This window comes from Podarcis muralis, chromosome W, assembly GCF_964188315.1.
Source record: "Podarcis muralis chromosome W, rPodMur119.hap1.1, whole genome shotgun sequence".
In the NCBI taxonomy this organism is placed as follows: domain Eukaryota; kingdom Metazoa; phylum Chordata; class Lepidosauria; order Squamata; family Lacertidae; genus Podarcis; species Podarcis muralis.
In genome coordinates, this window is record NC_135674.1 from 12313468 (window position 1) to 12323907 (window position 10440).

The 10440-nt window shown below is 47.0% G+C and overlaps 1 pseudogene; it reads right to left on the reverse strand.

Annotated features, from left to right (window-relative positions):
- Positions 1-3045: 3045 nt before the first annotated feature.
- On the reverse strand, positions 3046-10150 carry LOC144326296 (uncharacterized; annotated as a pseudogene).
- Between the last annotated feature and the right edge of the window lie 290 nt (positions 10151-10440).

Here is a 10440-nt window from a genome sequence, read left to right on the forward strand (position 1 = left end):
TGGTTATTTTGATGTTGGGCATGATCCTGCGAATTCAACTCAGGCATGTCTGTTTCCTCCCCACCTGTCAAGTTTTTTTGTGATGTCATTACTTCCATTGGGGATCCAGGCTTTGGTTTTGTGGGCCCCTCTGAAGCACCAGTCCTCATCTTACATAAGGGTGCAACAATAGAATTGCGAAATACCTGGGTTGGAAAAACTCCTCTGCTTGACAATCTGAATTTCAGCTTGTGAATCAGTGAGGGCAATCTAGTAGAGGAAAAAGTTAACATAATTTTTTGGATTTGATTTGTGATATTCAAGAGTTCAGTCCTAACGAGGTCGATCTCTGTAAGTCCAATGCCAAGTAAGTCTGATAAATGTCGTTTGGAACTCTGGGCACCTTTCCAGTTAGGAGTTTGATCTGGCCTTCCACAAATTGTCATGCAGATCTTTTTTGGTTGGAATATTAAATAAGAAGAGTTTGTTTTAAGAGCCTCTGCACGTTCTATGTCAAGCTTAGGGGTCTGCTCTTGTTGTCGCCAATTTCCTTTGGTACTATGGTGTTCTGTTGATGCCTGCTTGTTATTAACTGATAAACTGTGGACCTCTTTGGATAATTGGGTTATTTGAGAGGCAATACCTCTAATTTGCTGGAAGATATGCTCAACCGTTCTTGCAATTAGAGTTAATTGGGTGCTCTCCCTACTTGTTATTCCTTCCTCTCTTAGCGGCACAGGATCATCTTTCCCCATTGCTGGATCCAGTTCCACACTCTCACCTTGAATACTCTCCCCACACTCACAATCATCTTGAAGGGGAGAAAACCGTTTTTTTGTTGGAACTATAAAAGCAGATTTGTTTTAAAAAATCCTCTATTTTAGATTGTTTGGGAACCGGTGAGAGAGCTACATCCTCTGGGTCCCTGTAGCGTTTACTAGCAGGCATAGCGTCGCCGTGGGGAGTAAACAAGGAGAGGTTTCCCCAACCAAAAAAAGAGAGAAAAAATAGAAAGTGCTCAGTTTGTTCAATTTAAGAGCTTCTACGTGTGGAGACTGCCAGGAGTTTCAGGAACAAAGTATAGAAGGGAGTTGGCTGTTAATAGCCAGCAGCTGGCGGCCTGCCCAGGATGCTTCACAGAACTTGCCCAAGATGTTTCTCATAGTATAGACAAGAAGGTGCTGTTAGAATCTCAGTAGGTTGGTAAGTTTAAAAGTAGAGAAGTAAAAAAAGGAAAAATTACTTCCCTGGGTGGCAATCAATGCTAATTACAGTCCTGTTATCTGCGGAGCTCCGAAGCCTGCTTGCTAAGCCGTCGCCATCTTGGAACCTCCCTCTTGGAACCATCTGGAACCTACAATTGTTTTTGACATTAGTGGCCATGTGATGATTTTAGCTTATGAATTTTATTGTTTAATATCCTGATTTGTATATTGGGGTACTTTTATAGCTCTGTTTAGCATACGTAATGTTTTGATAATATAAATGTTTTAAGTCTTTTGTATCAATTTAGTATATTTTCTTTTAATTGTCAAATGATTCTGTTTACATTGCGGCAGCCTTTGGCTATGTGCAATAAAACTAACTGACTGACTGACTGACTGACTGGTCATTCTTACTTCAAAATAAGTAGGAGGTGGACGAGAAGTATACATTCTTGCTTGCTTGTTTATTTGCTTGCTTTTTGGTTTTGTTTTTAAAAAGAATACACCATCACACCAACCCTTCCTTTGTGGTATTAGTTTTTGTATTCCGATAGGTCATACAATGTGACAATGCTTGAAAATCTGCCTGTGAAGTACTGAAGAGCTCTGGGGTTTTGTTTGCCAGTTGAAGCAGAGCAACACAGGGTTTAAAAATAATAATTAAATGAAGTTTTTAACTTTTTTATTTAAAAAATCTACTGTTGTGCTCTAACAAATAAATAAAGAGATATTCAGTGATCTGCAGTCCAACATCCTGGACCCAGATAAGCATGCTGATTTAGTAAAACATAGAGTTGTGGTTCGAGGACCCGCACCCCGTGCAGTGGAATGAAACACAAGGACACGTGATATAAGGTTAATGGGCAAGAAAAGGCCACAACTTTATTGATTACAGCAAGTGAAAAGGTATTGGCTTAGGCATTGGATTACGTCAGCTGACTCCACCCCCTCAGAGAGGGGTGAGTCTGAAACAAGGGGGGTTTATTCACCAGTAGGTGGAGCCTGTTGATGCTAATCCAACTATAGGCTCTCCCCTGATGTCACCGAGGGTCGTGCCATGGCCTCCCGCCAAGCAGGCATCGGACAGAATACACGACTGCCAGATTCCTTTAACGGAATACCCAAAAATTGAAGGCATAGGCGATGGCCACACCTAGCCCTTCGACACCACAACACATTATTCCAATGCCTAACCGCCACCCGAGCCCAAAAGGGGCTCGCCGCCAATACCCTCACAGCTGTAACCAATCCCTGATGCTGCTGATGATGCTAGTTAACCAAATGTCATTCCCTTGGACTGAAAGATGAACCCCATCATTCCGGTACAAGGCTTGGTCGCCAATCCGGATACAGTCATGAGAGATGACTCGGCCATACATAAAGCGCACCCAACGGGCTATTGCACGATTTAAGAGTTTCCTGGATTTTTCAATGGCCATACAGTTCTGCGCACCGCGCCACACAATTCTCTTCAGGAAGGAGGACCAGAACACCGTTGTTCCGGGACACAAGGCAGCAATCTCATCCAAATCTCTTTTTATGTGCCACGACAAGTCCACACTTCTTCTGCTAACAAGGTCATTTCCCCCTAATTGAAGGATAAGGATGTCAGGAGGGCCAAACGCGGCAACTCTCCCTCTCAGCAATGGCATAAGCTCTTCCCAACACATGCCTCGTCTCGAAAACCAGGAAACTTGCACTCCAGGTGGCAATCCAAGGTTAGGGGTGAGGCCACAGGTAACCGACCATACGCGGGCCCAGTGGACTATACCATGGCCACAAATCCAGACACTTCTGAGAACGGCTGAGAATAAAGGAAAGAAAAATATGGGTAAGTAGAGGTAATGGAGCAGAGCGCATTCTAACGAATGTAACCTTTATAAGCGTTGGATTTCCACCGGCCCATTTCCTTAATCTTATCCGCTGGCAGGCCCAAGCGTGCAGCTGTTGTGGCGGCGCCCATCCTGAATGAGTGTGCCGCATAATTCTGGGAAGGTAAACCACAGGCATCAATAGCTTTGTGGAGTGCCGTTGTGAATTGGTGTCTCAACAAAGGTGACCCATCCTCGTGAACCAGGAGCGGACCCAGGCCGTGCGGTCTGAGGTAAAGGTACCGTCTGTTAGGATATTTCCGTTCCACCTTAAAAGGGAGCAGGCTTTGTGAGTGAGAGTCTGCGTATTTCCTGTTCACAGGATGTTTATGTTTTCTATTGCTTTCGTTTTTCTCTCTCTTCGTGCTTGAACGCTGAAGCAGGCGGTCATGTTTTTTCTTTGTTCTGACCAACGCTGAATAAACTTGTAAATATGCTCTCCTGCGTGCATCTTTCACTGTGCATTATCTGCTGATAAGAGTGTGCACCAGCCCTGGAATGTGGCAAGCTATTTTCTGGAGCTCGTGTCGCTAATTGCTGATACTGCGTGTCTACGGGAGATCGATGGACCTCCGAATGGAGACGTGGGGCCATGATGGACTTTGTCTCCCTGGCAGTATCCCAACAACAGGTTTCGGGCCCAGATTTACAGCACTTACAGGAGAGTAAGACTGCGACAGACTGTGTTGAGGTATGTGGGAAAAGCGAAAGAAAATAAGGCTTTTCTGTTTGCCACGGCAAGAGTCTTTGAACTCCGGCAGACTAATGGGTCTGGGAGCTGCGCCAGAGAATTCGTGATTAATGAGCTGCCGAGATAAGAAGTCTGAAGTGAAATAGACTCACGGCTCAAGTAAAAAGCCGGAATGGAGTTTTTCCAAGCTTCTGAGGCTGCTGAGTGCCCAAAGTTAAATGGTCACAATTATGAGACCTGGGCAAAATGGTGTGAGAGTTTGCTGCGTCAGTTTGGAGTGTGGCATACTGTGTGTGAGGCCCCTCCAGTTCCTCTGACAGATAGATGGGTGGCCCAACATTCGAGGGCCATGGACGTATTAGTCTTGTCCGTCTCTCTGGAGGAAATTAAAACGCTAGCTGGCAACACGACTGCGCGTCAGATGTGGAATGCTTTGAAGATAGCCCATCTGCCAGTCATCCCAGCCCAGAGTTTGACTGCATCGGAGGTCCTGGCTGTTTCCCAGAATGCGAGTGAATGCAGGGATGCCGAGGGCACCGGTTGCAAGCTGCAGGGGGAGCTGACTGTGATGTCATCCCAGGCAGCATTCCAGCCTCCAGGGGGCGCCAAGGAGTCGGCAGCTGAGAGCTCTGTTTCTCATGGGAGCCAAGGTCATCCTCACAGATACCGGAAGGCCAGAAGTAAACAGAGACAGATGCCTGCAGATGGCCTGAAGCAGAGGGAGGGTGAAGAACCCACGCCAGTGGAAAACAAGGCTTTGTTTGCTGGCACAGCTTCACCAAAAGCTAAAGGCAAGTCTGATGGCCAGGAGCAGGGGGGCAAGCTGCAAAAGCCCACGCCGGTGAAAAACAAGGTTTTGCTTGCTGCAAGAGTTTCTCCAAAGGCCAAGGCCAGGTTTATTGTTGACTCAGGATGCACCCGCCATCTCACAAAAGACCGGCATCTCTTTATCTCCTTCACACCTCAAGATGGTGAGATCCACCTGGCTGACGGAAAGACGTTGCGAATTGCAGGAGAAGGGACTGTGAAACTGGCAAGTCTGCACACAACCATCAAAGATGTACTTTATGTTCCAGGTGCTGCAGACAATTTGCTCAGTGTCCCACAGCTGACTGGGCGTGGCTTTGAGATTTCCTTCAAGAGGAGCGTCTGTGTCATCAGAAAAGGCAAAGAGGACATTTTGCATGCAAAGTTTATAGATGGTTTGTTCTGTTTAACTTATGATGACGACAGTGCTATTGCTGTGTCTAATGCTGATTCTTGTTGTGTTGCACAAACTAACAAAGTTCTTCATGCAGGATGCATTCACGATGCACACAGGAGATTTTGTCACCTCTCTTGGAAGGCACTGGCCAAGATGCCAGAGATGGTTGAGGGTTTGAACATCAAACCCTGTAAGTTTCACATGAAATGTGTATCTTGTGCAGAGAACAAGGTGAAGGTTGCTCCAAAAGGCAAGGAGTCTAGCAGGCAGGCTTCCAAACCCTACCAGCTAGTTCATGCAGACCTGGTTGGTCCACTTGCGCCCTCTTTGGGTGGAGCAAGGTACTTCATGGTTCTAATTGATTCTTTTTCCAGGTACATTCATGTGTTTATGCTCGAGCAGAAATCGCAAGCGTTTCCTAGGTTCAAGGCATTCTGTGCTTGGTTGGAGAATGTTCACGGTAAACACATTGGTTGTTTGTTTACTGATAGGGGCAGGGAGTTCACTTTTCAGCAGTTTGAAGCTTTCCTGACTGAGAAGGGAATCCAGCATGACTTGTCAACACCTAGATCGCCATGGATGAATGGGCTTGCGGAGCGAGCAAATCAAACGTTGCTGCAAGGACCGAAAACCTTGTTGCATGATGCCAATCTCCCTGAGAAGTATTGGGGGGAGGCTCTGTCGAATTTTGTTTACACTTATAATCGCAGATTGTCATCACCTATTGGCTGTACTCCCTATGAGAAAATGTTTGGTAAGAAACCGTGCGTCAAGCACATGAGAATCTTTGGTTCTGACATGTGGGTACACACCCCACAAAGCAACAAGCTTGGGAAGCGTGGGGCACATGGTTTGTTCATGGGGTACGAAAAAGGTGCATACAGGGTATGGATGACTGACTCTAAGTCCATTAAGTTCACAAAGAGCGTTGAGTACAATCCTAAGTGGGGGGAAAATGTGGGAATTTTCCAGAGTTACCCAGAGGAAGATGAAAGTGATGTGAAAAAAGCTGAGGATGATGATGATGATGATCAGAGTTTGGATTCCAGCTCAGTGGGCGGCATTGCTGCTGATGTCGGTGACAGTGATGACACAGCAGACTACAAGAGCGCAAAGGCCTCAGTCAGACCATCTGATGCGTCTAACAATGAACTGGAAGAACCACTGTTCACCATTGGTCATTTTTCTCCTAAGAAAGAGGAGATGAGTCCAGAAGACTTGCGTCTAGTACGCAGATCTGAGAGAGCCACGAAGGGCAGACCTCCAAAGAGATTTGCTGATGAGTTTGCTAAGACGGCAACTGCTGTTCTTAGTAGCTCAGAAAAGGTGTGGGAACCTTCAAGCTTCAAAGAGGTTCAGGAGTTAACCTCGAAAGATGCTGAGCCTTGGCTTAATGCCATGAAGGCTGAAGTTGATTCCTTGAATAGGAACCAAACTTGGGAACTGGTACCGGTAGTCCCAGGGACGAGACTGGTTGGCAGCAAATGGGTCTTCAAAGCCATGACAGACCAGAATAGCAAGGTTGTCAGACACAAAGCCAGATTGGTTGCCAGAGGTTTTTCACAGATACCAGGTCAGGATTACCATGAGACCTACTCCCCCACCGTCAAATATGAGAGCATTCGGCTGATGCTCAAGATCGCTGTGGAGGAGAAACTGCATGTTTCCCATCATGACATTAATACAGCTTTTTTGTACGGGATTTTGGGGGAGGAGCTGTACATGCTTCCACCTGACGGGATGCAGATACAGAAGGGAATGGTCTGTAAACTGCGGAAATCCTTATATGGTCTCAAGCAGAGTGCCAGGTGTTGGAACATGAAACTCACTGAGACATTGCTTTCTCTAGGTTTTCACCAGGGCAAAGCTGATCCATGTGTGTTTGTCAAGGAGGAGGGGCAAAACAAACTGTATTGTTTATGTTTTGTTGATGATCTTCTGATGTTTTGGAAGAATCAGGCTTTGTACCAAAGCACCCTAGCTCAGCTGAAGGAGCACTTTGACATGAAGGATCTTGGTGAGGTATCCAACTATCTTTCTCTGCAGGTGGAGAGGGACCAAGCAGGTAATTTTCTGGTACACCAAACACAGAAAATTGCTGATGTATTAACCAGGTTGAATTTGGTTGATGCAAACCCAGCAGACACACCAATGGTGACAGGTTACCAGGTAGATAGTACTGCTGAAGCGTTTTCTGACACTACGCTGTACAGATGCATTCTAGGCAAGTTGAATTTCATTGCTAGATGCTCAAGACCTGACATAGCTGTAAGCACTAACCTGCTTAGCCGACATGCTAACAATCCTACTGTTCAGGATTGGAAAGCTCTGAAGCGCATAGCCCGCTATTTGAAAGGGACTTTGCACTACAGGATGAGGTTCACCAGTCAGAAGACTGGAGGTCTTGAAATCTTTGCAGGTGCTAGTTTTGGAAGTGACACCATGGATGATACAAGCACTTCTGGAGTATGCTACATGTACAACCACTGCCTGTTTGACTGGTTGTGCAAAAAGCAGACGATAGTTAGCCTAAGTTCCTGTGAAGCAGAACTCAATGCTCTGTCATTTTCACTCATGGATTGTGAATGGTTGATGCAACTGTTTAAGGACATCGGAGTTTCTGTGAGATGTCCTATACAAGTGTATCAAGACAATAGATCTTGTTTGGCTTTGCTGAACTCGGAGAGTTGCAAGCAAAGAACCAAGTACTTGCAGATTAAGCTACATCGTGCAAGAGAGTGTATTCAGAAAGGACTCATTCAGGTGTCCTACATGCCAGGAAATGAAATTCCTGCTGATCTGTTGTCTAAGGTTGTTAACAGAGAACAACTTAAGGTTTACGTACAAAGATTGCAATTGGGTTGAACCACAGGTACTACAGGTTACACGGAAAGGGGGAGGATGTTAGGATATTTCCGTTCCACCTTAAAAGGGAGCAGGCTTTGTGAGTCAGAGTCTGCGTATTTCCTGTTCACAGGATGTTTATGTTTTCTATTGCTTTCGTTTTTCTCTCTCTTCGTGCCTGAACGCTGAAGCAGGCGGTCATGTTTTTTCTTTGTTCTGACCAACGCTGAATAAACTTGTAAATATGCTCTCCTGCGTTCATCTTTCGCTGTGCATTATCTGCTGATAAGAGTGTGCACCAGCCCTGGAATGTGGCAAGCTATTTTCTGGAGCTCGTGTCGCTAATTGCTGATACTGTGTGTCTATGGGAGATCGATGGACCTCCGAATGGAGACGTGGGGCCATGATGGACTTTGTCTCCCTGGCAGTATCCCAACACCGTCTAGTGTCCTTGACCGGGCATGGGCCCCGCTGCACTGAAGCTGTAAGTTTTACGAGGGAACCCCTACCTGCCTGGTCCGTTTTGGATTGACGTACCCGCACAGTCATGCTAGCTTCAGTCAACTGCACCTCCTCCCACTTGCGTTAACCTCGGCTACCACTTCACCGACCCTCAAGGTGCCAAAGAAGGCGATTGCATATGCTGTGGAAAAGAGGCGGGCCTCGAACTTGGCCCAGCAGATTGACCTAAGTTTTGTGCGTATCTGAGATAGCAGCCCGTAAGAAATTGGCTTACGGCTCTAGGGGGGTTGTTGCCTGCCCCAACCCTCAATAGATCTGCGGATCAGGAAGTCGCTGCACAGGTCAGAGGAAAACATGGCTTTAGCAAAGAAGCTGATGGCGGCTACGTGTATCTTTAAAGTTTTGGGGGCCCGTCCCAAATCGTCAAGATGGGAAAGGTATTGTAGAACGTCATCTGTGGTGGGTGGCACGCTAGGCGAAAGCCCCAATATCCCTGACCTGAAGCCCATGAAATCACACCACGCTTTTTTGTAAAATCTAAGGGTGGAGGGTGCGACTGACGCTAATACTCCCTTAATCACTTTGCGTCTCCAAGGTTCCACAGGTGCTCTAGAAAGGGTTCGGGCAACAGTTGAGCTCCAGGTGCTAGCAACCGGAAGCGAGACATCTGAAAGCGAGACCCTTAGGGTAAGAAAGGTTGTGGATTAATCTGAACTCACCATGGGTCTTTTTGGGTACAATACCAAGGGGCGAGATGTGCAGGTTTCGGATAGGGGGGTGTACGAATGGACCAGCCACCCTCCCTGCAGCCACTTCCTTAGCTATTTTCTTTTTCTGCAACCTCAAGCCTTTCCCTTACTGACATCTGGTTAGGGGAAATCCTTTGCAATTAAAGAGTCGGTTACTGGTATTCTGAAACCCTCTGACAAAACCCTTCCAAAGAAAGGATGCTGCACTTTCGTCTGGATAGCTAGACAAGAGGTTGCGGAGAGGAGGGAGCTGGATTAGTGAAAATGCTAGACCCGGAGGGTCCCTATCGTCTGTTCCCTGCTGCGGGGGCTCCTCTGGAGCTAGAATGGTGGAACCCCCGACCTCCCTGAAAGGGCTGCTTCTCTTTGTAACACGCTGTGGCTGGGTGTACCCCTGCACACCTCTCGCACTCGTGCGGATACTTACAAGACTGCCTTTGGCATGACCCCTTATTGAATTCCCAACACTCCTTGTGCTTTGGCTCCCTTCTTAAGTCCGGCTTACCCATGCGATAAGAATCTAATGGCTTCTTCTCAACATACGGGATGACCGCCACAGACCAGATGCCCTTTTCAAATTGATCCCAGCGTGCTAGCGGGATCCTGGAAACCTTCCTTCAGAACTTTTATCATAGCTAATGGTGGCGGCCCCCCAGAGGGCACATAGGCTGTTCTGACTCTTCATCTGTGTTGCCCGTTTTCAACTTGCTCTTCTTACACTCGTGCTTCTTCTTGGTGCGTCTTTTGCCTGACGGTTTGTCCCCCTCAGCTGTCTGAAGCTCCCCCTCCAGCTGCTGTTCCTCCTCACCGGCCGACGAGGTGCCCGATTCTGGAAGCTGGACCCTGGGCTGCTTATTCTGCGAAGGACTGGAAGAACTGGACGCAACAGGGTTATTGACACAGGCCGGCGGCCTCCTCACAGGCGACCCAATGCGGTTCTGAGGACCAGATGATGCCGAGTGAGCCCGAGACCTAGTTTGCACTGCCACAGTTACTGTCCAAGAGCTTGGGCCTGCACCTGAGAACTGAGAAACGTTGAAGAGGGCGGCAGAGGTGCCTGGGAGGTCATCAACCTGGGTGAGAGGCGGACTCTCCGGGACCACCTGGGTATCTGGTATCATATCAGGGGTAGCAGCGGAAGGCATGGGGTTAGGGGATTGATCAGAAAAAACACTGCTCATAATCATCAATGAACTCTTGGGAAAGTTACAAGGCCAAATTGATGTTTTGGCTACAAATGTTACAACTCTGAACTTAACAGTAAACAACATCACTGAATTTGATAAGGATTTGAATCAGGAAGCCTATTCAATTGGACAAAAAGAGAAACTTGAGAGCTTTGAGAATTTGGAGAAGGAGATATATGTTGTCCCTGAAGAAAAGGAAGGAGGAGCTGTAATTTTGCAGATGACAAAGGAGAGTTTGAGGCCTGACA